This window comes from Halichoerus grypus, chromosome 4 (genome assembly GCF_964656455.1).
Source record: "Halichoerus grypus chromosome 4, mHalGry1.hap1.1, whole genome shotgun sequence".
NCBI classification, from domain to species: domain Eukaryota; kingdom Metazoa; phylum Chordata; class Mammalia; order Carnivora; family Phocidae; genus Halichoerus; species Halichoerus grypus.
Genome location: NC_135715.1, coordinates 92,412,975 through 92,439,084, shown reverse-complemented (window position 1 = coordinate 92,439,084; position 26,110 = coordinate 92,412,975).

Below are 26,110 nucleotides of genomic sequence, written 5' to 3'. Positions count from 1 at the left end.
GATTTTTTTTTTTAATCGCTTATAAATTCTTCCAAAAAGAAGCTGTCTTCCTGGGTTTTTTCCTCCCCTGACTCACAATTAGAATAGAGAAAAGGTTTGGGCATAGTCCACAATTACAATTCTTCATGACTCACTTTCCAATCACTATAATGAAAATAATATAAATATGTAACTGATATTGATATAAATGATTCCTCAGCTGAGCAAATTATTTGATAGAGAATATTCCCACTTTTTCCTGTCTGATCTGCTTCCTGTTCACCCTTAACCTTGATCTGTGCCCAAACTCTGAGCTACATAGAAGGATATCTCTGGTGAGTTATCTCCAAGCAGTGTTATTTACCCCCCAAAATTTCTGCCCCAAACTGTAGGTCAACCTTTTTTACTCTTCAGTCCTGAACTATAAATAGGCTTTTCCAGTTTTCTTAAACAAGTGATTTCTGGGAAGTAGAGCCAAATCATGGAGCCCTCAAATGTACAGTGAGGAGAGTGTACTTTATCTAAAGGCGGTGGGTTGTTTGGGGTTTTTTTTAGTGTTGGGTTGTCTGAGTTCTTTATATATCTTGGATATTAATCCTTTATCAGATAAATCATTTGCAAATACCTTCTCCCACTCAGTCAGCTGGTTGTCTTTTAATTTTGTTAATAATTTCCTTTGCTGTGCGAAAGTGGGGTTTTTTGGTGTAGTCCCAATAGTTTATTTTTGCTTTTGCTTCCCTTGCCCGAGGAGACATATCTAGAAAAATGTCACTATGGCCGATGTCAAAGGGATTACTGCCTATGTTTTCTTCTAGGATTTTTATGGTTTCAGGTCTCCCATTTAGGTCTTTAATCCATTGCAAGTTTATTTTTTTTTTTTAAAGATTTTCTTATTTATTTGAGAGAGAATGAAAGTGAGAGAGATCACAGAGGGAGAGGGAGAAGCAGACGCTCCACTGAGCAGAGAGTCTGACACACGGCTCGATCCCAGGATCCCGGGACCATGACCCGAGCTGAAGGCAGACGCTTAACCAACTGAGCCACCCAGGTGCCCCCATTGCAAATTTATTTTTGTGTATGGTGTGAGAAAGTGATCCAGTGTCATTCTTTTGCATGTAGCTGTCCAGGTTCCTCAGCACCATTCTAGACAGTAAACTGTCTTTTCCCCATCATATATTCTTGCCTCCTTTGTCTTCATTAATTATATGGTCAGTGTAAATGTATATAAATGTAGCCATTTTATAAAATGTAGCCATTTTAATAAGTGAGCAGTAGTAACTCGTTGTGGTTTTCATTTGTATTCCCCTAATGGCCAGTGATGTTGAGTACTTTTTCACTTGATCATTTGCCATTCATTTATCTTTTTTGGTGAAGTGTCTATTCAAATCTTATGCCTATCTTTTTTAGTTGGGTTGTTTGTTTTCTTATTATAGTGTTTCTCAATATAGTTATATAATTTTCAATATGTAGATAATACCTTACATATTCTAGGTACAAGTTTTTTATTAAATATATGTTTTTGCAAAGATTTTTCTCCCTGTCTATGGCTTGTCTTTTCATTCTCTGGAAGTGTCTTACAAAGAGCAGAACTTCCTAATTCTAGTGAAGTCCAATATATTAATTTGGTTTTTTTTTTTTTTTGTCATGGATCATACTTCTGGGGTCATATCAAAGAAATCTTCATTTAATCCAATGTCACAAAGACTTTCTCTTATGATTTCTTCTAGAAGTTTTATAGTTTTAACAATTTTGCGTTCAGGTTTGTGATCCATCTTAAGCTCATTTCAAATTTGGTTTAGGAAAGACTCACCCTGAGTGAATTTTTATGTATAGTGAGAGGTATGAATCAAACTCTTGTTTTTTCCCCTATGGATATCTCATTGTTGTAGCACCACTTGAGGAAAAAACTGTCCTTTCTGCACTAAATTGCCTTAGCATATTGTCACAAATCAATTGTCCATATATTCATGGGTATGTTTATGTACTCTTCCTTCTCCTCCATGAGTCATGAAGAATTGTAAACTGTGGACTATCCCCAAACCATAAAATTTCTTTTTGTGGGTATGTCTTGATCTCCAACCAGATAGGGAACTCTGTGACAACAGGATCTGGTCCTCAAACACGTTGTGGCCCCCACACCTAGCATGCACCCAGCCCAGAGCAAACAGCAGGGAAGACTTACTGGGTAGCTCGGTAAGGAAATGAATGGGGAACTAAATGGCAGAGGTTGGCCTCTGGGTCTCCAGCTTCATCCTCTGCTTCCATCAGTTTCCTGTGGCTCTGAGTAACTTACCTGTCTAATCTAACTCTGCCCCTGGGACATGATCCAGCCCTTTGTAAGGTAGAAGGGGAAAGCCAGCAGTCTCTGGTTTCAGGAAAGTGAGTCCTTCCTCCCTGATAAAGTTCTGGGAAAGCTGAGGCAGAAGTATCCTGGCCACAACTGTCCTCCACTAAGTAGCCTTTGCTTTTCTCCCTTCCCTTCCGAGTCTGAAGGTTTAATAAAAAATAAGGGAGAAAGGGTATATGTTTTGTTGCCATGTGGAACAGTAAGAGAGGTGTAGCAGCTGAGGCCGTAAGCCTGGGTCTTCCCAGACACCTGTGTCATGGGCAGCATCTCATTCTGTCCCTGCACCCCTAGGCATAGGTAAGAAGGGGAAGACTGCAGCACACAGGACTCAAGTCACTTGCCTAAGGTCACACGGAAGCTCAGCGGAGGGTGTCACCAAGAACCCTCAAATCTAAGACCCTGGCAGTGAGATGGTGTAGGCGGACACACCCGTGGCCCTGGGGGAGGCTCTCCTTGCGGAAGAGTTTGCTCAGAGTAATTGCAAAGGGCCTGTGAATCCACAGTCACTCCAAAGATCGCCTCCATTCCAAATAAATAACATCACACACATTTACTTGGTGCCAATTTTTCCAACCAAAGTAGTTGAATGTTATCTTGGTGAATAAGTATAAATTCATGTTTTAAAAAACTATATATCATGCTTTTTTATTTCATTATATAATCTATCAAACCATGTATACAGAGGCCCAGCTGCTATCATGGTCCTTGACATTTTGTTGATGTTCTTAATGGAGGTATCCCCTACTTAACAAAATTGGAATCTTCCAGGTTCCAGGCCTGGGAGGGACTCTGCCCTGGGGTTCGCGGTTCAGTTTCTTTAATCATGTCTGCAATAGTGATGAGCACCGGGTGTTGTATGTGAGAGATGAATCACTAAATTCTACTCCTGAAACTAGTATTACTCTATATGTTAACGAACTGAAATTTAAATAAAAACTTGAAATAAAAAAAAAATAAATCATGTCTGCAAAACATGCTGGAACCGAGACAGGATTTAGTCACTCCTAGCTTTGCCTTCCATAGTGGAGACAGAAGTGAGTTCCAAGCACATAGGGTGTGTAAGAAGGAGTGGGGGAGCTGCCGCCCTCTCGCCCCAGGGTCAGGCAGACTCAGCCCAGGTGCTGCCTGGCACCCCAAGCCCCCAGGGTTGTTCAACTGCTCCCCCAACCTTGCCCATTCATGCATCAGGAAAACCACAGACTTGAGCCCTTTCCATTTCGTGGTGGTTCAAGTGCCTTGGCTAAGGGCCTATTCTCCCCTGCACGGTTCCACCAGGCTGTCATTGAACACCTGGAGAGCTGTCAGAATGCATCACACTTAGTACCCAGACACTTCCTGCAGACATTCTTGACCCCTGTTCTGGGGGGTGAAGGGCCAAAGATGGATTGAGCCCAACACCCTTCCCAGGTCTGGACTTTCTGGGGCACCGGGACACACAGCAAGGCAGCGAGCAGGGCGAGGCAGCAGGGGAAGGGGTTCGGGGTCTGTCAGAATCCTCACTGTGCTGACATGGATGAATCCCTTAACCTCTCGGAACCCTGATTTCCTTACCTGAAAGTAGGGATAAGAGCCTACCTAGCTTAATGAGCCTTGGTAAAGATTAAAGGAAACATTGGAAGTGCCTGGCCCTACGTCTGCTCTACGGCTGCCTCTTGTCTGACACCCATTCCCTTGGTCTTCCTTGGCTTCGCTTCCACACCCTGGCTGTGTCTGCCCCACTGGGCCCCCTCAGCCCCATTCTTGCGGGTGGAGAGGGGGCCTCCGGAGGCAAGTAGGGACGTACAGGCGACTGCCGAGCGGGACATGGGAACGCAGGTGTGTGTGTGCACGTGCGTGTGCTCGTGTGTGTACAGACGAGGTCGGCCGGCGGCACACAGAGTAAAGGGCTCAAGAGAGCTTCTGCCTCATCGAATGCCCCAGATCCCACCATTCTTTGGAAGTTCTTTTGACATAAGCCATCTTTTTAAAACACGAATGTCCTTGGGAGGCCTAACAAATGGAGTCCTTCCTGCTCGAGTGTGAAAGCTTTTGCTGTTTTTAATGGTTCCATCTCCCTAAGGGCGATGCAGCGGAGGGAGCCAAGGGGGACAGGGGGGTCGGGGTCAGGGAGGGAAAGGCCCAGGTGAGGGGGGGTGTGGTTCTGGAAGGAGACCAGCAGGGCTGATCTCACAGGCAGCACTCAGGTTCGGGGGTGGGAATCCAGGGTATTTTTTCCCTAGGGAGGCGGTCAAGACCCCCACCCCAGTGTCTGGAAGGACACGGGCCAGCAGGTGGCTTGAAGCTGCGTATACACTGAACTGCTCTCTGAACTTCTAGAACGTCTATGGCATGAGCAGCCTCAGGATGGCCACCGAGCTCACGCCTGCTCCCTGGGACTCCGAGCTTCCCTCGGGGGACAGACAGATGCCTGGGCAGACACTGGTTGGATGGACCCCAAGGAACTCCCTTAGAAGGTAATGGTTGGTTGGGCTCCCTTCACACCAGCTGCCATGGGCCCTTTGGGCATGGCGCTCATTCCCACCTCCTGGCCCTCCTTACCAGAATCTTGTTTCCTCTGACCGCCTGATCCTTCCAGCTCATTTCTGGACTTTTTTGGTCTCAGCTCAAATGTCACCTCCTCAAAGAGACCATCCTGGTTCTTCCCCATCTAAAACAAGCTCCTTCTCCCATCAGAGTGCCCTCCTCCTCCCCTTCAATTTGTAGGATGGATTCATTTGCTTATGGGGGGGGATCATATTTCTAGGATATTCACCAAGGCTCAGTGAAGAACAGGTCCAGGGTAGGTCTCTGAGAGCTTGAGGAGGCGTAGAGCCCAAGGAGGGGACTCTGAACAGAGCCCCAAGAGGGCAGCCGGGCCTTACGGGCAGTAGGCTGCACCCAGGGACCCTGCCACATAAATTTTCCATGGAGCTGCATAAGCCTCCCAGAACCTAGACATAACCCACGGGGCAGAAAAAAAGGGAACCCCAAGCTAACTGTGATCATTAAACATTTGCTCTCCCAATGAAGTGCAGTCTCAAAATAGAAATTAAGGTAAATTATAGAAAATTAAAGTTACATTTTCTTGCACACCTGGGATTGAGAGTATGAAATTCATACCTGTCTCATTTCCTTACTCAGCTATGACTCCCCCCTGCACTTGACTCTAAGTTCCATAAAGGCAGAGACGTTGCTCCCTTTATCACTACTGTTTTCCCAGAGCAGGCACTGGACCTGGCCCCTAATACACACTCTATAAATTTGCGGGGTGGGGGGGAGTGGTAGCTACACGGATGAGCAATAATGGGCTTTCTCCTCTGCCAAACCCACCACCCACAGCATGTCTCCTTGTCCCTTAGGACAAGTATCCCTTCCCTCTGAACATGGACCAGCATGTCTGAATCCTCCCTCCAGACCTGTTTTCTGGGAAGCTGCCACAGGGGCTTGCCCTGCCATGATGCCTGCAGCCTCTGAGAAGCAGGTGACAGCTTGGGCTAAACTGGTCTCTTTGTTCCCAGCATCAAGGCAGGCTGAGCAGAAGCTTGGCAGATACCACTGGCAGGTTGGGCCTGCCAGAACAGGGGGCCGATGCCAAGCCAGGGAATGTGTCAGGAGATTCCGGGGGTGGGGGAGCAGAGAGCACTCCCAGGTCTGCTGGGAGCCTGCCCGAGCTCCAAGTTCACATGTCAGGCCATGCTGTCCACTGGGGCAAGAGCTCCTGCCAAGGGCAGGAGGACACAGAGGCAGCTAGGTCTGCCCCAGTGCCTGCTGGGAAATAAGCCAAGTGGTCATACAAGCTGCCAGTACATGTAGAAGGCCGAGTGCTGGAGTGGAGTGCATGTGGTTTACCGGCCCTAAGACTTGAGGCATGTGTCTTTAGCTCTCTGAGCCTCCATTTGCTCATGGCCAGAACGTTTCCCTTCTCCCCTCTGCCCATGCAGCTCTTCGAAATTCTGCACCATTGGCTCCCAGTCACAAGGGCCGGTGAGTCATGCTGGCATGAGCAAGCATGAGTGAAGGCTCATTTGGATGGTTGCACTACATACCTCATTAGAGCGTGTAGCCTTTACATCCTATACGCATCCCGTCCAACCACAGTTCAGTCTTAAATCTACAGGTCATCACTTAGTGTCTCCGTTAGTCCTTTGTTGATTTGTCTCCAGTGATTCTGGTTGCCCGAAACGAATTCCTTAATAGACTTCTCAGGTCAGGCTCATGGAAATTATAGTCCCTGAGTTCTTACAAGTTCATAACAGTTCATGGTCTTCATACTTGAAGGTCACTTTGGAAAGAAAGAAAATCCTTAGCTCACGTATTATTTCCTTCAATATAAATATGTTTGTCTAATGTGTTCTGGCATGAAATGCTTCCAACAAAATATCTGATGCCAACCTGACTTCTTTTTCCTAGAGAAGTGCTGTCCAACAGAACTTTCTTTGATAATGCAAACTTTCTAGAATCTGTACTGTCCAGTGTGACAGCCACTAACTACGTGTCCTTGCTGAGCACTTAGAGCACGAGAAGAATTGAATTTTTTATTTTATTTAATTTTAATTTAAATAGGTACGTGAGGCTGGCCACTACCATACTGGACTGTGCAGCCTTACATTGACTTGGCCTTATTTCCTACATATCCAAAAGATTTTTTCTTTAAAATCTGCTTTTAGGGGCGCCTGGGTGGCTCAGTCAGTTAAGCATCCGACTCTTGATTGTGGCTCAGGTCATGATCTCAGGATCTTGAGATCGAGCCCAGCGTCAGGCTCTGCACTCAGAGCAGAGTCTGCTTGTCTCTCTCCCCCTGCTCACGCTCTCTCTCTCAAATAAATAAATGAATAAAATCTTTAAAAAAAAAATCTACTAATTTTACTGTACGTCTCATCATTGCCCTTCTGCTCCAATTTTCCTAGGTATGGAGTGTCAGCTTTTGATATTTTGTTTCAAGTTTTTTTATTTCAGGAAACTTCAAAAAATTAATTTAATTTTAATTTAATAGATTTTAAAGACTTTCTTATTATTTATTTAGAGAGACAGAGAGCATGCGAGTGGGCAGGAGGGGCAAAGGAAGAGGGAGAATCTCAAGCAAACTCCGTACTGAGTGCAGAGCTCGATGCAGCAGGGCTCAATCCCAGGATCCTGAGATCATGACCTGAGCTGAAATCAAGAATCAGACACCCAACAGACCTAGCCACACGGGCACCCCTTAATTTAGTAGATTTTAATATTCATTCTGTCCCATTGCTTTGATCTTCTTCCTTAGACATCACTCTCATACATATATCAGATCTTCTTTGTCTTCTTATCCATCACTGTCTCTCAAATCCTTTTCACTTCTCTTCATTTCCTTTTTAACTTTAAAGATCACAAGGGCCAAGTTCAAAAGGATTCAGGGGTTAATCTGAATTAGACCCTACATGGGACAATTTGAACATGAGGCCACAAAACATAAGGTGGCGAATTTTTCCCACATTGGCGGGGGGTGGGGGGAGGGGGTCCACGTGCTGTGCAGCCCAGAAGAAAGACAAACATCACCAGAATTCCTAAGTGTGTTTCCTGAGAGCTGCTGCTGAGCCATCAATCTCCAATCCAGTCTGATGTGGAGGCTGGTCCCAGAGTGGGCAAGGAGGGTCTGTGTGAGGAAGAGGACATTGAAGGCATAGCTTTTACTTGGGCAGTCACTTTTTAGAGGGAAGAGAAGTCTTCAAGAGTGGGGACTGCTTCTTATCCAACTTTTCACCCCAAATATTTTATACAAAAAATGGTACATATAAGATGTTACATAAATGCTTATTAAATTGAACTCAACTGTAAGGGCAGAACCATATATTTATCCCTATTAAATTTAATCTCATTAGATTTTGTTCTTAATTACTATTGAGGAGCTCATTGAATTTACATTCTATCACCCATTTTATATTCCTAGTGCCAACCAGCTGTGTGACACGTATCACAAGTGTGCAGATACCAATCTCATCCCAGCATGAAATATAAAGAGCAGGAAGGGGATAAGGACAAAGCACATGTATAGCCTACCTACAGAGATAACCCCCAGAATTGTCCCCAAGCCCTTAGTCGTGCTTGCCTGAGTGAGGCCATGACTCAGTTATATCCCACCCAATTATCAGGTAACAAAGATCACAGCTAACACGTACTGAGCACCTACTAGGTGCTAGGCACCACACTGAGTGCTTTACATCAATGAGATTATTCTAGCTTCAAAATAATCCTATCATCTGGAAGTAGAGTTAAGTGTTTAAGAATAGAGTCTCTGAGGGCGCCTGGGTGGCTCAGTTGGTTAAGCGACTGCCTTCGGCTCAGGTCATGATCCTGGAGTCCCTGGATCGAGTCCCACATCGGGCTCCCTGCTCGGCGGGGAGTCTGCTTCTCCCTCTGACCCTCCCCCCTCTCATGTGTTCTCTCTCATTCTCTCTCTCTCAAATAAATAAAATCTTTAAAAAAAAAAAAAAAAAAAAAGAATAGAGTCTCTGAAACCAAACTACCTAGGTTCAAATCCCTATGATCAGGGACAAGTACTAACCCCTCTAGGTTCCCAGTTTCCTCTTCTAGGAAAGGAAAGAATTGGGGCGCCTGGGTGGCTCAGTTGGTTAAGTGTCTGCCTTCGGCTCAGGTCATGATCTCAGGGTCCTGGGATCAAGTCCCTCTTCAGGCTCCCTGTTCAGTGGGGAGTCTGTTTCTCCCTCTGCCTCTCCCCCTCCTCGTGCTCGCTCGCTCTCTCTCTCTATCTCAAATAAATAAATAAAATCTTTAAAAAAAAAAAGAAAGAAAGAAAGAATTGGCTGTACTCACCTCATCCAGTTGTTGTGAGACAAAATCAGATCATACATGTAACTGACTTACCCCAGGCTCCCACAGGTGGCATGTGTCTAGGGCAACAGACATTGGTTTTACCCTTACTCTGAAGAAAATGGAGAGCCATAGACATTGAGTAACTTGCTGAGGACATACAGCGAGAAAGTGGCCACGCCCATGCTCCTGACATTTCTCTCTCCATCTTGTCCACAAGGAGACTATGAGTAATTTTTACAAGTCCTAGTGTAGTTCAGATATGCCCTGTCTTTTGCATTTCCTTGCTCATCAGTATTTAAAGCCTGTCCTGAGAAAGACAAGCTGACAAGGAAATTAAGGAGTGTTAGAGAATTTTCCGTCCTGGCTATTCATCTTTTTTCTTCACCTAGCCTGCGAGACCTGGATGTCAGAACAGAAGAATGACTAGAAACAAGATCAGGTCATAAATATGGAGCAAGTGAGTAGTGCAAATAAATGGATGGGTGAATAAATGGACAATTAGTCTGCACACTGCAAAGTTGTCCAAAGTCCAGACCCTTGATGATGTGGGCTGTGGCCTGGCATCGTGACAGCTTTCATTGCTATGGACATCCTAGGGAATTTTGTCCTCTGCTCCTTAGGAAGTTTGCTGTTCACGTGACACATGGGGACATTTCCAGTTTTAGAAACTATAGCCAGCCATAAAATATTTTTGAAGTCCAATCAACAATCATCTCTGTTGTATGTGAACATGTGGGGAAGGAAAATGACTGCCCGAGGACCCTGGCTGGAAACATCAGGGCCACACCCACTCCTTCCTCCTCCCTGTGTGGCTGCCCCAGCTCCCGTGAAGTCCCCTGGCTCTGTCATGCACTGAGACTATGGGAATGACTCAGATTCTCATCCCTTGCCTAGAACCATCATTGCTGAAAGACTCAAGTCCTCACACTTGATTGAACCCAACTGTGCCAAACGCCAAGGAGTTATTGACCTACCTGCTGCGGGAGAAATCCAAAACCAGTGAGTCCCTTCATTTTTTGTCCGCAGTCGGGGGTGGAAATCCAAAGATAGGAAACAATCATCTTGTGTAGTAAGTAACTCAGTTCCCAAGGGCTGCTCACCACTCCAGCCCAGCTCTCCCCATGCTGCCCTGATCACACTTCACACTTGACAAGACCAGAGGGTCTTGGGTCTAGCTGTGGGTGCCCCGAGGTGCCACATGGCTGGACAACCCTGGGCTCCACTACATGTCTCCCTACACTCTGCCTCATTTCTCAAAGATTTAGCATAATTTCTTTACTTCTGTGACTGTTTGAAAATGTCCATTAAAAAGCTGGGCTTTTGGGGGCACCTGGGTGGCTCAGTTGGTTAAGCATCTGACTCTTGATTTTGGCTCAGGTCATGCATGACCTCAGGGTGGTGAGATGGAGCCCTGCATCATCGGGCTCCAAGCTGAGCATGGAGCCTGCTTAAGATTCTCTCTCTCCCTCTGCCTCACCTCACTGTGTGCTTGCTCTCTCTCTCTCTCTTAAAAAAAAAAAAAAATGGGGATTTACAAAAAATTTCAGTTCAAGTACCACCTCTTCCAGGAAGCATTCCTTGTCTTCTCTGGCCAATTTAGGTATCATGACCCTCCTTTGGGATTGCATTGCATCCAGAGTTTGTCTCTATCAAACAGCACAAAGCAATGGTTCAAGCTGTGAACTTGGGGATCAACACACCTGGGTTCAAATCCTAACTCCACTAGTTATTTGCTACATGACCTTGGGCAGGTCCCTAGACCCCCAGAGTCTTCTATAAAATCAGGTTGATAAAACACCTACCTCCTAAGAGTTTTACAACAATTAGATAACACATTTAGAGCACTTAGTGTAATACCAGGCATAAAGAACATTTGAGCAAAGAATAGTAACACTCATCTAAAAATCATTATTTTAACACAGATGACTCTGTAATGAGACTAAACACCCATCTGTCTCTCCACTGGACTGTGGGCTCAATTTTATTTCCAACTCCTATCAGAGGCTGAGAACGCACAAGGGAACTGGATTTTTCCAGAGTTTACATCTTCCAAAGCCCATACGATGTCAAATGCCCTTTCTGAAAAGTCCAAGCAGCATGAAGCCTATGAAACCTGCAGAATTAGAGTCTAATTAGCAAGTACTAAAAGAGCAGAATAGATGACGTGGGGTCTAGAAGCCTCGAGGAGGGTCCACAATGAGGGCTGGAAGAACTCTAGAGGGCTTCATGGAAGAATGTCTTGACGTTGGCCTCTAAGCACAGGAAAGATACAGCCACTGTTCTGTCCATGGTACTCAGCCTGACCTGGCCAGCCACCTTGCAGGTGGTCCTCGAGAGCAACCAGAGCCTGTGTCTCTACATCACTAGGCGTGCGTATCCTCCAGCGCTCCCAGCCATCACTGGCTCCGTTCTAAGATGCGGAAGCTGAACCATAGAGAGAGAACATGCCTTGTACGGTGGAGGCCAGTGTGGGAGCACCAGGCCTGTCTGACTAGGACGCCCGCACTCCTCGCCCTAAGCCTGAAGCCTCCCAGCACGACTGGAGAAATAGCAGGAACACTTTGCATTTCAGTCCTGCTGAATACTATTCCCAGGAATTTTCGTATCCTCCATGCCAACACTGTGAGACGGCGTGGGCCACCTATAATTACCCTCTTGAGCAGTCGAGGAACCCAAGGCCAAGGTCAGCCAGCTTTCAAGGACTAGAGTTTGGGTAGGTCTGGTGCCGGCTCACCGCCCTGATCCAGCCTGGCAGCTGCCTCGGTCTCCGTGACTCGGCTGGGGGAGGCTGGGGGTGTGGAGCGAGCTGGGAACAGATCCCATTAAGCTGTGTCTGTCCGCAGGGTGTAAGGCCACACCTAGCCATTCCCCGGAGCACAGTGGTCGAAAGTGCAGAGGGAACACTGGTCTGGAGGAACAATGGGTATTGATTACGCTGGCAAGTGCCGCTGACACACTCGGAGGTGGTTTGGTCTGGGGTTTGGGATGGTTTTTCTTGGATGCTGCAGCCCAGTTGTGCATCATTCTTGCTCTCCCTGGGCCCCTGGGCTGTCTGAGGACCCAGTGGGAATGGCTCCCCAGCACAGGACATGTGTTGTTGCATGTCACCTCTCCTCCTGGGAGTGACTGCTGTTACTGCACTGGGTGCGCTCAGGTTGACCTGATGTCCCTCCGAAGATTAGGACAGGGGCCTGGACATCCTGATCTGCGACATCCCAGCCCTGGAGATGGGGGGCATCCTCCTTTATACTGGAGCACACACACCTGCGAACATTCTAGAGAGGGCTGTGTCCATGCTCCATTTTCTGGCCATCTACATGTCACTCCAAACACTTTCTCACACACACACACACACAACACACATACACACAACACACAAACACGGACTCTACCTAGACACACAGGGCCAGGCCACCCCTGCCACCACCGTGATCACCTCAGTGGTCGGGCAGTCAGATGATCTCAAGCAAGTCCTGCTTCAGCCATCACTGCATGACCTCTCACCTCCCCTCTTTAGGACTCAGTGTCCCCAACTGTACGGCGAGGAGACTGGATGCATCGACCGCTCTGTACCACATCAGACCCTCTGGACCTCACCTGCCTCCTCCAGCCACCTGGATACCTCTGCAGGGACCAGCTCTGCGTTCTTGCCCACCCACATGCCTTTCCTGGGGGCCACACAGTCACAACCTGAGAGGGCGGGATGCAGGAGCATGTGGGTAAATTCTCCTTCTCTCTCCCCTAGGATGAGGTTGGGAGCTTCTCAGAGCTAGGCCGGGGTGCCTGCTCTCAACTGCATGTGACATCAGCTGTCCATCCCTCCCGCTTCACTCCCCTGCCCTCGCTCCGTCTCCCTGCAATCACACTCCCTAACACTCGGCTGGGGCGGACTCAGGTCAAGACCGTGCGTTTGAGAACTTCTTAGGCCTCTATTCTGTGACCTGGGAAGGATGTTCTTCCAGGAAAGACTGCCAAGGCCTGGGTCTTACTCATCTCACAGCTGGTTTGCCTGCCTGCCTCCTTTACTCACTGGGTGGCAGCTGATTCTCGCCCGATTCTCACCTGATTCTCGCCGGCCCTTCATTCCTTCCTCTGTAAAATGGGCTGAGCCCTTGCAGAATTTCTCCAAGGATTAACTGAAACAACACACAGAGTGCACTCTGCGCAATGCCCAGTGTCCACTAGGTGCTCAGTAAATGAAACACAAACAAACAGAAACGACGCTAGGCTTGAACAGAGCACAGAGAGGCAGTGGCTGAAAGCGGGGCCCCTGGGAAGTTTCCAGCTGCCCCGCCGGCCGGCCATGAAGGCAGAGGGACCCACGTCCACCCAGATCTCACACATACTCCAGTCTCGTCTCCCTCCTCTGCAAACCCCCAGATCCAGTGTTTGCAGGCTGGACACTGCACGCCCTGGGTAGGGAGCCCGGAATCGGGGCCAAGATTCCGGCAGGCGCTCAAGATCAACAAACTTCAGGTTTCCTGGTTGAGGTCATGCACGTACAACATGTTCCTTCTTTCCAGGAGTGGGGAGCAGCCCCAGAACCCAGACTTCATGCTTCTCTGTCACCTTGACCCCCTCCCACCCCCTTGCCCTCGGCTTCCCCCCTCCGTGGCTCGGCTGGCTGGTAGACCCGAATAAACAGAGCTCGGAGTGGAGGCTCCAGAGTTAACTGTCTGCTCGCCCAGTGCCTCCACTCTGTGCCCGGAGCCAGGTTCTGATCCTGGGGGGTCCCACAGCCCTGGGGCCTTGGCTCTGAGGGCACCTCTGACAGCATCCCCCTCACGTCCAGCCACTCTGGAGGTGACGTGAAGGCGGGCAGCAGGGAAGCACGGGGAGTGCCAGCCTATCTGCAGCAGGCAAGCACTCCCTACCAGGCTGGCACGCGCTGGCATGGAAGGTCGCCCAACACAACCGTCTAGAGCCCCTGGCCCAGGAGGGCCCCTGAGTCAGCTACAAATTCAGCCCTGCCTACACATGCGCCCCCAGCCATCTGCCCACCCTCCAAGCTCCGCCTTCCCACCCTCCTGGCCTGCCCAGCACTTGTCAGGACCGTGGAGCTGGTACTACTGTTTGTCACAGGCTCAGTGACACCCTCTTCTTGCGGTCATTCCACAGGAATGCCGACCACAAGCTTGCCCACCCTCTACAAGTCTCCAGGATGATGGCTCCAGAACATGATTCACGTTGGGGTGATCCTTTGCTCAAAATCCTTCCATGGCTCCCTAGGCTTTCAGGATAAAGTCTCCAAGACCTCTCATCTTCCCACAGCTTAGTCTCCTCCCCTGCCTTGCCTTCCCTGTGCTCCCTCTGTAGGCTTCCCCAAAGGCTGTACCATGCTCTCTGGCCATGGGTCTTGGCACATTCTGTTTCTTCTCATTGGGATGCTCTTTTCTTCCTTGACAGAGGATCCCCTAGTCTTCTTTCAGGACTGGGGCTTCTTCCTTAGGAAACCTTCCTAGATGCCTCCAGGCTGGTCTGGGTCTCTTCCTCGGGGCCCCACAGAGCTTGGGCTCTTTGCTGTCCTCTTATACCCATACCTGCTCGCTGTTCTGATCCCATCTATTGTCTGACTTCTTTGAAAACGATTTCAATGTCTCCTTCATCCTTGGTAGGCTCAGCAAATTTCCAGAACATAGTATAGGCCTCAAAAAACGTTTATGAGATGGATGGATGGATGGATGGATGACTGGGTGAACAGATGGATACATGGATAGATGCAGGATGAATAAGCAGCAAAAGATCCAAAATTTCCTTACATCCTCCACAATCAATAAAAATGTGGAAAATAATTAGATTAACTGAATTGAAAATTTGCCACCAGAGTGAGAGCTTTGCCCTTGGGATGTGGACTTTACTTCCTGTATTCATGCAGTCAGCATTTACTGCAAGCCTCCTGGGTGCCCAAAGGAGGAAGAAAGCCCAGAAGTAGAAGGTCAGGGCCCTGCCCGCAGGAAGTTGGCGCCATCACCAAACAGACTAGACACATCTGGGACGAACTCCAAGAGACCATCAGCCCCCTCCTGAACAGGTACAATGGGTACAGGGAGGGGGTTGGAGGGGCTCAGAGAGGGTGACCCCAGGCCTGCTCCACGGTGAGCACTCGAGCCCCATCAAACTCTGACTCCAACTTCCACATCTCTTGAGATGGACAAAAACATGACCCAAACTTGGCGGCTGACCCTTGAGCTCTCGCTCTCATATTAACCTCAATCTAAATAAACGTTACCCCTATCTGGGAGGCTTATCTGGCCTTAATGCAAACTTGGAAAGAACCCTAACTGGGTCAGGCTGGAACCCAGACCTCAGTCTTTACCTGCACAGAAAGTTCAGAAGCCCTTGTGTGACAAGTAACTCAATCGAACTCAGACACTCTCTGAGAGAAAGACTCTGGCAAAGGTGAAGCGGGTTCAGAGAGTGGCTCTGCTGTGGAAAGCCCACCTGCTCCCCGCCCCATCCCGCCACAGCCCAGGGCCCTGTGCCAGGGACTCGGGTCTCTGGGAGAGACACGGCCTTCAGCGGAGGGCCCCCCGGAACCTGAGGTCAGTTGAGGTGTCTGGGAGCAGCAGAGAACAAATGGACCCTGTCCTCTGGATCAGGCCCTGCACTGGACACCCGGGGAGACCTTGCCCTCAGGAACCCAGCTCCTGTTGGGAAGGCGAGATTTATTCCTTCCTTCATTCAACATCTATTGCACATCTTCTGTAGTCTCCAAGCTCATGGGGTAAGCGTCCCTCAGTCCAAGGATTTGGAAATCTGATCTAGGGACACTCCAGTTGCATCTCTCAGAACGGTCTCACATGTGTGTACGCTCAGGCTGATGCATGGCCCAGGCACTGCTGGCATTCGCCTCTGTGACACTCCCTTTCTGAGCAGCGGTGCTAGAAACATTTCTTTTCTTTTTTTTTTTTGAAGATTTTATTTATATATGTGACAGAGAGAGACAGTGAGAGAGGGAACACAAGCAAGGGGAGTGGGAGAGGAAGAGCAGGCTTCCCACAGAGCAGGGAGCCCGATGTGGAACTCGATCCCAGGACCCTGGGACCATGACCTGAGCGAAAGGCAGACGCTTAACAACCGAGCCACCCAGGTGTCCCCGAAACATTTCTTCTTTAGATGTTGTGGCAGGTAGGAATATGCCTGGCTTCAAATACTGTGAGAGCTTGTCCCTTTCTGCTGATTGACTCATGGTGACAAAATGGCTGCTGCCACTCAAGCCTCACAGCCACATTCCAGTCAGAAAAGATAAGGAAGGGCAAAGGAGCCAAAAATCCCTTCCTGGCAAAACTTTGCCCTTCCCTAGATACTTTCACCCATCTGCTGCTGTCCAGATCCGTGTCACATGTACACTCTGAGCAGCAGGGGAGATGGGACGAGTGAGTGATTTTGTTTTCATAAAGGGAAGCAAGGAGAAGTTGGGGGAGCACGGAGGCTGGGCAAACAACCAGCGGTGGCCGTCATAGATGGGCTATAACTCTGGGGCAGGGTGCAGCCCAGCTGGCTGGTCTGGGAGCTGCGTGTCCTCTTCCAGGGACAGTGCTCTCCTCTCTGACCTCTGCTGTCAACCTCACATTTAAGGGCTCACAAGCTGGTCTGCTCCCGCGTTTTTAAGGCTTCGCCAAGGGTACGGCATTCGGGATCCCAGACACTTAAGACGTCTCTTCCGTGCAGGGGCCCTGCTCGGCTCTGGGGATGCATGCCGAGGCAGTCTCCCTTCCTCAGAGCTGGTCCCAGGGCGCTCCAAGAAATGGTGCTTCCCGTCCTGATGTTTGGTCTCTCCGTCCGCGAAGCCCCTGCCCCTGCTCCATCTGGGCACGTCGGCCCACCCTTCTCTACTCACCCAGGCCTACCTCCTCCATGAAGCCTTCTGGATAGCTCCACTCCTTCCCAAACTCCTCCTCAAGCCCCTCCCAGCTCTGCCCCTCCTCGGGACGCTGACAGCAGGTGTGCCCCCGGCCGTGAGTCGCACGTTCACAGGCCACCCCGGGTAGAATGTGCGCTGCGGCAGAACTCAAGGCCCCGCGTGTCATCTGCACTATCGAGCTAGCGTTTCCGTCAACGTCTCCACGGGCACAGACCCAGCGGGGCGAACACTCCCCCTGACCAGCTCCCTGGTGCCTATCCCCATACAGCCCGTGTCCTCGCCTGAGCGTGATGGCAGAAGCCGGGGGCTTGAGCCCTTTCTCTTCTGCCCCCAGGAGCGAGGCCCACCTGAGACATGGCAATGCAGGAGTAGCCGTCCCTCAGTCTGGGCGCCCACCACTGATCCCTGCTGCCAACCCCAAGAGAGCGAGAGAGCTGCCCAAGGCCAGGCGCGCCCTTGCCCTCTCCTTCCCTCCTGCTATCCTCCTTCCAGCAGGGACAAACACTGCTAACTGGGGACACAGCAGGTGCAGTGGAGAAGTGTTGCCCCCCCCCCACCCCGGTGATGCTGTGAAGCAGCCAGCGGGGGGAAAGCCTGGGGAGCTGGAGCTCAGAGAACTCAGAGGGGCATCTCGCTGTGGTCAAGGCGGCCTGGTAAAACCTGCCCCACGCCTCTCTCACAGCAGATTGCCACTTTGCCCTCAATGCACCCCACAGAAGCTCCCAGCAGGCACCCTCTGCCCACAGACTGGTGTCCTCGGCCCAAGGGGCAGTCCAGTTCCTTGCAGGGTGGCCTCTCCCCCCGCCTCTGTGCTGGAGCTGATTCCCCTCCACTCTCCCCCAAGCAGAGGTCTGACTTCCCTGGTAGGATGGCCTCTAGTTCAGATGCTCAGATCAAAGCAGCAATTCCCAAAATGTTCTCCATGGAGCACTATTGTCGGTGAGTTGCCAATAGGGGGAGAATAAATTTGGCAAATGTTTGATAACACAAAGTGAAAGAGGTTCTTCACTGCAGACCTTCTCAGAGCCTTAACGTGCTTTGGTGTGGGGTGACCCCTGGACAGGAAGATCCCACGTGCAGCATTTCCCACACTCATTTAAACACTGACTGTGGGATACTAAAGACATCTGTGGACTATAAGACAGTTTGGAGAACTCCTTCATTCACTCACCCATCCAAATAGTGTGTCCATCCCCTGCTGGGCGCTGGGATGGGGCAGCAAACATGCAGGCTTAGCCCTGCCCTCATGGGGTTTACATTCCAGTGGGGACAGACCTAACCGCACTTCATTCATTCACCCACTCAATGCCCACTGAGTACCCCTCAGTCCTCAGTCCAGTGCCAGACCCTGGAGCAGAAATGAATCGGCCGGGATGGCGGCCCTCAGGAGTTCTGTGGTTAGCTGATCTAAGAGACTCTCCCTGGTGTGAGGTGTAGAAGGCATGGCTTTTTTGCAAAGTCTTTTTCAAGTCTTTTTCCCTAATCCAAGCCACCCCTGCATCCTCCCCCTTCCAGTCCTGAGTCAATCCACCCTTCACAGCCTCCTTGAGCCCCTCTGGCAGGTGCTGAAGGCACCCCGCTAGTCTGGGGACAGCATGGCAGAGATCTGGTGTCCGGCCTGGGGCCCAGCCACAGTGGTGAGGGAGTATTTGCCCATGAATGCTGGGTAGCCTGGTAGTGTTTCCTGCTGTGTAGCCCCCAAGCCTGGCCCTCCACGCTCTGGGGAGCGCCCTAATCCCTCTAACCAGGATTTTGGGGTTTGCCACAAGAACCTGCTACAGGCTGGGCTCTGGGAAGCAGACTCTGGGTCGGAGATCAGCACGCAGGACATTTATTAGGTAGCACTCTGGGGATCCGTATGGGGCGAGGGAGGGCACGCTGGGGCTGAGTGGTGAGGGAAGTGGAGGGTGGGGGTGGCCACCGTGTGGGAAAACTTGCTCCTGGCAGAGGAGCTTCCCTGCAGTAACCAGAGGCCCCCCCTCGAGCTCAGGGAAGCGCAAGTGGCTGCCGCGAAGGGAGGGGAGAGGTTAGAGGGGGCCGGGTCATAGACAGCGGGAGGGTCAGGTGAGGGAAGGCTGGCCTCACCCCACCCCTAGGAAAGGACCGTGGGTGTTTCTATGTCACATTTGCACAGCTTTCACAACGTGTTCGTTGTGAACTCTTAACAGTGCACCTGTATTAGCTCATGAAACCTTCACAACACTGCTCAGAGGCAAGGACTCTTACCGCCCCCATTTTGCAGATGAGAAAACCGAGACACCGAGAGGCCCAGTCAGTCATCCAAGGTCACACAGCTAGTAAGCAGCCCCAGGCTGTCTGCCTCCAGAGCACATGCCCTTCACCCCCACGCTGCTCATCCCGGAAGCATCTTTGAGTGGCTGGGGCCAGAGCTGTGTCCTCTGACCACCTTGATTCTGCTTGATCCCCAGGCAGGCCCCTCCCCGCTGCCAGCCCGGTGGAGACACCACTGACCCAGCCCTCCCAACCAAAGCCCTGAAAACACCAAACCCTCAAAGGCAGCTTGTCTTCCAGGGACAGTGTGGCCGATGCCAAGCCCCGGGGGATGGGCTGCAGGCCAGGGACATGGTTTGGCTGCAGAACATCATAGAGCAATTTGCAACACCTTCAAACCTCCCAGAGCAGCCAAGACAGGCAGGTGATGTGCATGTCTGCAGGAGGGTGGCCGGTGTCAGGTTACCCTGGGGGGCAGAGGAAGGGCCCTGCAGGAGGGCAGGAGCCAGGGCTCCACCACCCCCCCCACCCCTCCTGACAGCACACCCACATTCCCCCCGGCCTGCGCGTGCGGGGCACGGCCTGGGGCCCCCACGACCAGGTGCCCAGGGCCTCTGCCATCGTGCCCTTGAGCTCCTGCCGTACCGCACCTCGGTTCCCTGGCCACGGCTCCCGCCGCCCCCCTCCTCAGCCTCAGCCCTGTGGGCAGGGGGCTTCTCCGCATGATGCGAGCACACACTGGGGGGTGGGGGAGGCTGGCAGCGGCCTGGCCTGCTGTGAGAGCCCATCTGCGTCAGCACGGTGGCCTCACGGACCGGGCTACCTGCCCCTGCCCGAGGGCATAACTGCGGATGGTGTGAAGGTGTCGTGTGGGGGGCCTGCTGCCTGCCAGGCACTACCTCCCGGGCTTACCTCCTGCCTGGCTTCCACAAGCAGCTGCTCAAGCCCTACTCCGTGCCCGGTGCCCAGGTGAATCAGCCCCAGGCCTGCCCTCGGGGCTCCCCCCTAGCCAGCGGGAGCCCACCTCACAGCTGGGGAAGAAGAGCACGTCGGCGAAGAGACCCACATGGCCTCGAAGAGACCCGCACGGCCACCAGGGACTGAGCCAGGCCTGCCCTGGAGCCCGCTTCGTGCAGAACGCTCACCCCAGCCGCCACGAGCTACAAGGTGTGGGCTGCCACGCCTGCACTCGAGACATAAAACTGAGGCCCAGAGAGGTCGAGCAACTTGCCCAGGCTCACACACCGGCCGCGCTGGGATCCGAACCTGCTTCTGAACACATCCAGGTCCCTGGGCCCAGCCTGGGAACATGGCAGGCTGAGAGGGGACGGTGCTGGGGGCGGGACAGAGAAGGCGGAGGGGAGGCGACAGGGAAGGAAGGCCGTGGGAGCTGAGTGATGACTCACTGGAAGACATTGTCCCGGTTACAAAACAGGCCGGCTTGTGCCAGACACACACTTTCACTGGCTTTCCCCCTTTCTTTCCCTGCCCTTCCACTCCCCTGATCCTTGAGCTCCTAGAGAACATTCTGTTCTTACTGAACCTTTTACTAACAGGGCAAACCGATCCCTCGCCCGTGGACTGAGGGCCTCGGGCGACTGGGATCATCAGCTCCAGGCCCCGGGCCTCCTGCGGCAGAGGGACATGCTAAAGTGCGCCCTCCCGGAGCCCAAATCTGCCAGGCTCCCCAGTGCTTTCCCGGTCAAGTTCAACCTATCCTCAACTTACTCCCGGGACCAGCCCTCCCAGGGGCTCAGCACAGAAGCGCTGCACAGACTTCTACACACACACGGGACTCCACATCCCCGCCCACGCTGCTCCCCGCAAATTCCAGATGCTCATCTTTGTACTGTGGTTATGTCAAAAAATGCGCTTGCGGGGCGCCTGGGTGGCTCAGTCAGTTAAGTGTCTGCCTTCAGCTCAGGTCATGATCCAGGGGTCCTGGGATCGAGCCCCGCGTCAGGCTCCCTGCTCAGTGGGGAGTCTGCTTCTCCCCCTGCCCCTCCACCTTCTCGTGGGCTTGCTCTCTCTCTGACAAATAAATAAAATCTTTTAAAAAATGCCCTTGCTTCTAGGAAATACTGAAGTATTTAGAGGTAAAAGGACATCGTATCTGCAACAGTATTACTCTGAACCATTTTAGAAAAAATGTTTTGAGCGAGATGGGTAGATGATAGATAGATGATAGATAGATGATAGATAGATAGATGATAGATAGATAAGATAGATGATAGATAGATAGATAGATAGATAGATAGATAGATAGATAGATAGATAGATAATAGGTAGGTGGTAGATAGGGGTGCCTGGGTGGCTCAGTTGGTTAAGCGACTGCCTTTGGCTCAGGTCATGATCCTGGAGTCCCTGGATCGAGTCCCGCATCGGGCTCCCTGCTCGGCAGGGAGTCTGTTTCTCCCTCTGACCCTCCCCCCCCCATTCTCTCTCTCTCAAATAAATAAATAAAAAATCTTAAAAAAAAAAAATAGGTAGGTGGTAGATAGATATGGGGGATGGGGGAGGGAAGAGAAGCAAATGTGATAAAATATAACACTTTAAGGAACCTGAGTGAAGGCTATTGAAAATTCTTTGTACCAATTTTGCATCTTTTCTGTAAGCTTAAAATTGTTTCTTTAAAAACGCCCAAAATAAGTTAAAAACACACTAACCTTAAGCCTCATCTCCAGAAAACAGCCCCAACTATGGAGGCTGGGTGTTGGGCCCCTCCCTGGCCCCACCGAGCCCCAGCCCCTCCACTGTCTCTTCATGTTCCCTGTCACACTTCACTGGGATGGTCTGTTTCCCACCTCAGCAAGTGGGCGCCTGGGGAACAGGGGCGGGGATTAACTCACATCTGTGTGTCCCCTGGCAGTAGGCTTAGTGCCCTGAAAATCCTGGAGTAGGATGGGACGTGCCCATTTTCAGGAGCTGCTGCTTATGCAGGGCAAAGAGAGGAGAGTGTGAGCCACATTGGTGCTCGCCCTGGCTCGGGCCACTGTCCTGAGCTGACGTGCCACCCCTCCCCTGCTACTTGACCCACTGGTAGCTGACTCCCACGAGCCTGGGGCCAGGCTCTCCGAGAGCCCAATGTCCCTCCAGGGAAGTTGAAAGGAACAAGCAAGAGGAAAGGCCAGGCAGCTGAGGGCCAGGAACTGAAGGTGGGAGGCCAGGCAGGGCCATCAGGGGCTCTGTAAGGTGGTATCACAGCAGGTGCATGACGCAGGAGGCTGACCAGTGGAGAGGCAGAGCAGCAGGGACACTTGGAGAGGCCCAGGCTTGTCGCCCTGTCACTCAGTCCTTGCTCTTCCTGGAGCACCTGCCCGTCTGGGCTCTGCTCCATGAACAGGCAATACAGCAGTGAGTGAAACAAAGCTCATGGATCCTCCCCCCTCCCACGTCCTGCTGCTGGGGACAGTCAACCCCACACAACTGCAGGGGTCTATATGTATCTGGCCCTTTCTGGTATGATGGAGCAGGGGACAGAGAGAGTGAGGGATGCAGTGGGGAGGAGGATGTTCCTTCATGAAGTGATAGGGAAGCCCTCTCTGCTCGGTGGCCTGTAGGGGGCACCATTCCCATGGGCCCTGCCTGTGGGGCCTGAAGGAAATAGAGAGGAGCTGTGCAGATACTGGGAGGAAGATCTTCCCAGCTGGGAACAGCAAGTGCAAAGGCCCTGAGGCCAAACAGCATTCCAGAAAGAGCCCAAGAAGGCCAGTGAGGCTGGGACAGGTAAAGGGGGAGGATGCTGACATTAGAGAAACCATGAGTCTCTTGAGTGATCGGACTTACAGTTTTAGGATTCTTCTGGCTGCTTCGAGCGGATAGACCGTAGTAGAGGGCAGGGGCAGGGAGACCTGTCAGGAGGTGACTGCGGCATCCCAGGGCAAGATGATGCTGTTGGTCAGGGCCACATCGTGACTCGTCATGACTCTCATGGGCCCCTTCCTCTATTACAAAAAAATTTAATCATATTTTGTGACTACTTGGTATAAAGATGAATATATGTTAAACATTCATTATTATTATATTCATTTTTTTCCTGCTTATTTCAGAAGAAATTAAAATTAAAACATTTTCGTGGGCCCTCGGCACAGTGCCCATGGTGCCTAGTGGAAACATTAGCCTGAGGGGAAGTGGTCAGATTTGGGGTGTAGAGAAGACATGGGAAGACCAGGCAGACCCCTTTCTGACACTTTTCTTGCCCCTAGCTCCAAGTCCTCCTGGAACGTCACAGCGTGACGACAGGAGCAGGTGTGTTTCCTGGGCCCAGGATGGCACCTGGCACCTGGCACCGATGTCCCATCCCTCTCCGGAGGCCCATCACGTGACCCTGCTCAGCAGAGTCACCTTTGCCCGAATTTCTGGAGCTACTGAGCACTTCTCTGTTCCTTGCCATCGAAGGACTTTGCAAATCCTAAGACAGGGCATAAAGTTCAGAGAGGGGGAAGCTAGACCAGAGTTGTCAAAGACCACATCATGAAAGAGAGGATCTTGGGGTGGCCCTTGTAGGAGAAGGAGGATATGGACAGTGTGTCAAAGGAGAACTGTCCAACAAAGGATGTCACTGGGGAAAGACTCAGCATGCTCCAGTGGCAGAGAGAAAATGATGGATTAGTGGGCCCCAGGAAGCTGTGGAAGATGGGGCAATCAGTAGCTCAGTAGCTCCTCAAGCTGCCACCAGCGAGCTTCCATTGCCTCCTTTTCTTTTCTCTTTTCTTTTCCTTTCTTTTAAGTAGGCTCCACACCCAGCGTGGAGCCTAACACGGGGCTTGAACTCACATCCCTGAGATCAAGACCTGAGCTGAGATCAAGAGTCAGACGCTTAACCAACTGAGCCACCCAAGCACCCCAGTCCCCTGCCTCCTTTTAAAGGCACACACACCCTTGTCTGGAGGGAAGACACACAGGCCTTCGGCCCCCAGTGTGATTTGACATTCCAGCTCCCATGAAGGGGAAGTGGCCTTGGTTAAAGCCAAAGGGGATCTCAGCTGCATAGCCCCATTACCACCCCACACCCTGCCAGGACTGTCTTCTTCCCCCAGGCACTGCCCCTTTCCCTGGCCCATCACCAAAAACAAGATCTCTGGTCTTCCCCAAAGTCATAGCCAAGCTCAGCTATAGGCATGGTGCTTCCTTAGTGGACTTGAGGCCTCCCATCCTACCCGGCGTTGGCATAAGTCCCTTCAGAGGATCATCAAGCAGGGATTAGGGTTCAAAGCTGGGACAAAGGAAAGTGAGAGAAACCTGTGTTCCAATTCTGACCCTTTATGTTTGGTGGCCTCGAATGACCCTTAGAACTTAGTCACTTCCTGGGGTGCTCGGGTGGCTCAGTCGGTTAAGCGTCTGCCTTTGGCTCAGGTCATGATCCCAGGGTCCTGCGATCGAGCCCCACATCGGGCTCCCTGCTCAGCATGGAGCCTGCTTCTCCCTCTCCCTCTGCACCTCTACCCTGCTCGTGCTCTCTCTCTCAAATAAATAAAATCTAAGGAAAAAAAAAGAATTTAGTCACCTCCTCTGTAAAAGTGGACCTCAGGACATCTGCTTTGCAGGGTCAGTAATGAGCATGAGCCATATGGACTCCAGGTGCCTAGCCTGGTGCCTGGCACACACAGCCTCTGGACAGATGAGAGCCATTTTCGTCCCCGGGGGATTTGTTGCTGTTTGGGGTTGTTTTGGTTGGCTGTTTTCCATCATTATCTCCCACTAGTCCAGGAGCCCGTTGAGCCAGGGATGATGCGTCACTTTGCCTGGGCGCCCAGTGCCAAACGTGCTCTGTCACGTGTAAGTGCCCAGTGGCTGTGGCATGGATGTCCTAACAGCCCTGCCCCCCACCTCCAGGTCTGCACATTGGCCCTTGCCTGGGGCAGTTTCCAGGGGAGCCTAGCTCTGTCCATCTGACCCCAGGCTGGAACAGCCTTTCCTTGGCTCTGCACTGGACCTCTTGCTGGGCCCTGGACCCCTGGGTCTCAGCCCAGACTCAGCTTCTCGTTCGCCGGGAGCACACTTGAGCGCCGGCAGGCAAGGCGGGGAGGCAGGTGCGTGGTGAGGCAGGATGCAGCCTCTGGACAAGCTGCACGCCTACAGAGGTCACAGAGCAAGAAGGGAGAGTGCAGGGGCAGGGAGCCGGACAGCAGGAGGGTGGGAGGGAAGTTCTGACAGTCTCCTGGTAACTCACCTTTTCCTCCTCTATTTTCACATCTGGAAAATGGGTATAAAAACACCCCCCCCTTATATAGCTATTGTGAGAGTTTTCTGAGAGAATGAAGCACAGGGCCTAGCACATAGAAGGCCTTTTGAGAAACAGCAGTTCCCTGATTTTTCCTCGTAAAAGTTTCATGTGACAGGGTATGTATGGTGGGTACTGATGAGTGCCCAGATTCCCTTTCAGGGATAAAGACTTTCTGCTCAGGCTGCTGGGCAGGCGCAGGGGTGGGGGTGTGCCCTCCACTGTTGCTAGGAGGACGGCCTCCTTCGAAGTCACACCAGTCCCACCCGTCCTTCAAGTGACTGACTGGCCCCCCATGTGGAGGCAACTCTGAAGTTCGGGCCAGCTTCGAGCTGCCCGTCGGGCCCACAGAGGCCCCCACTGAGACTACATGCAGCCCAGCTTCTCCCCTCCCTCCTCTCCAGGGTGGACCTCAAGAACGTTCCTAGTAAATGTCCTACATACGAATCACCGTCCCAGAATCTGCTTCCCAGGGAACCCAGACCCTCCAAAATCCCAACATCTGAATTCATCTAAGAGAAAAAGAGTTGTTTTTTTTTTTCTTTTGGACGTGGAGGTGGGCTTTGCTATGTTACAAAAGAATCTTTTACTCTCCGGAAGAACGAACCCATCATAGGCTTCCCTTAAATGGTGAGTCTCGCTGGTGCTTTTAAAGCAGCATTTGATGGACCGGCATTCCATT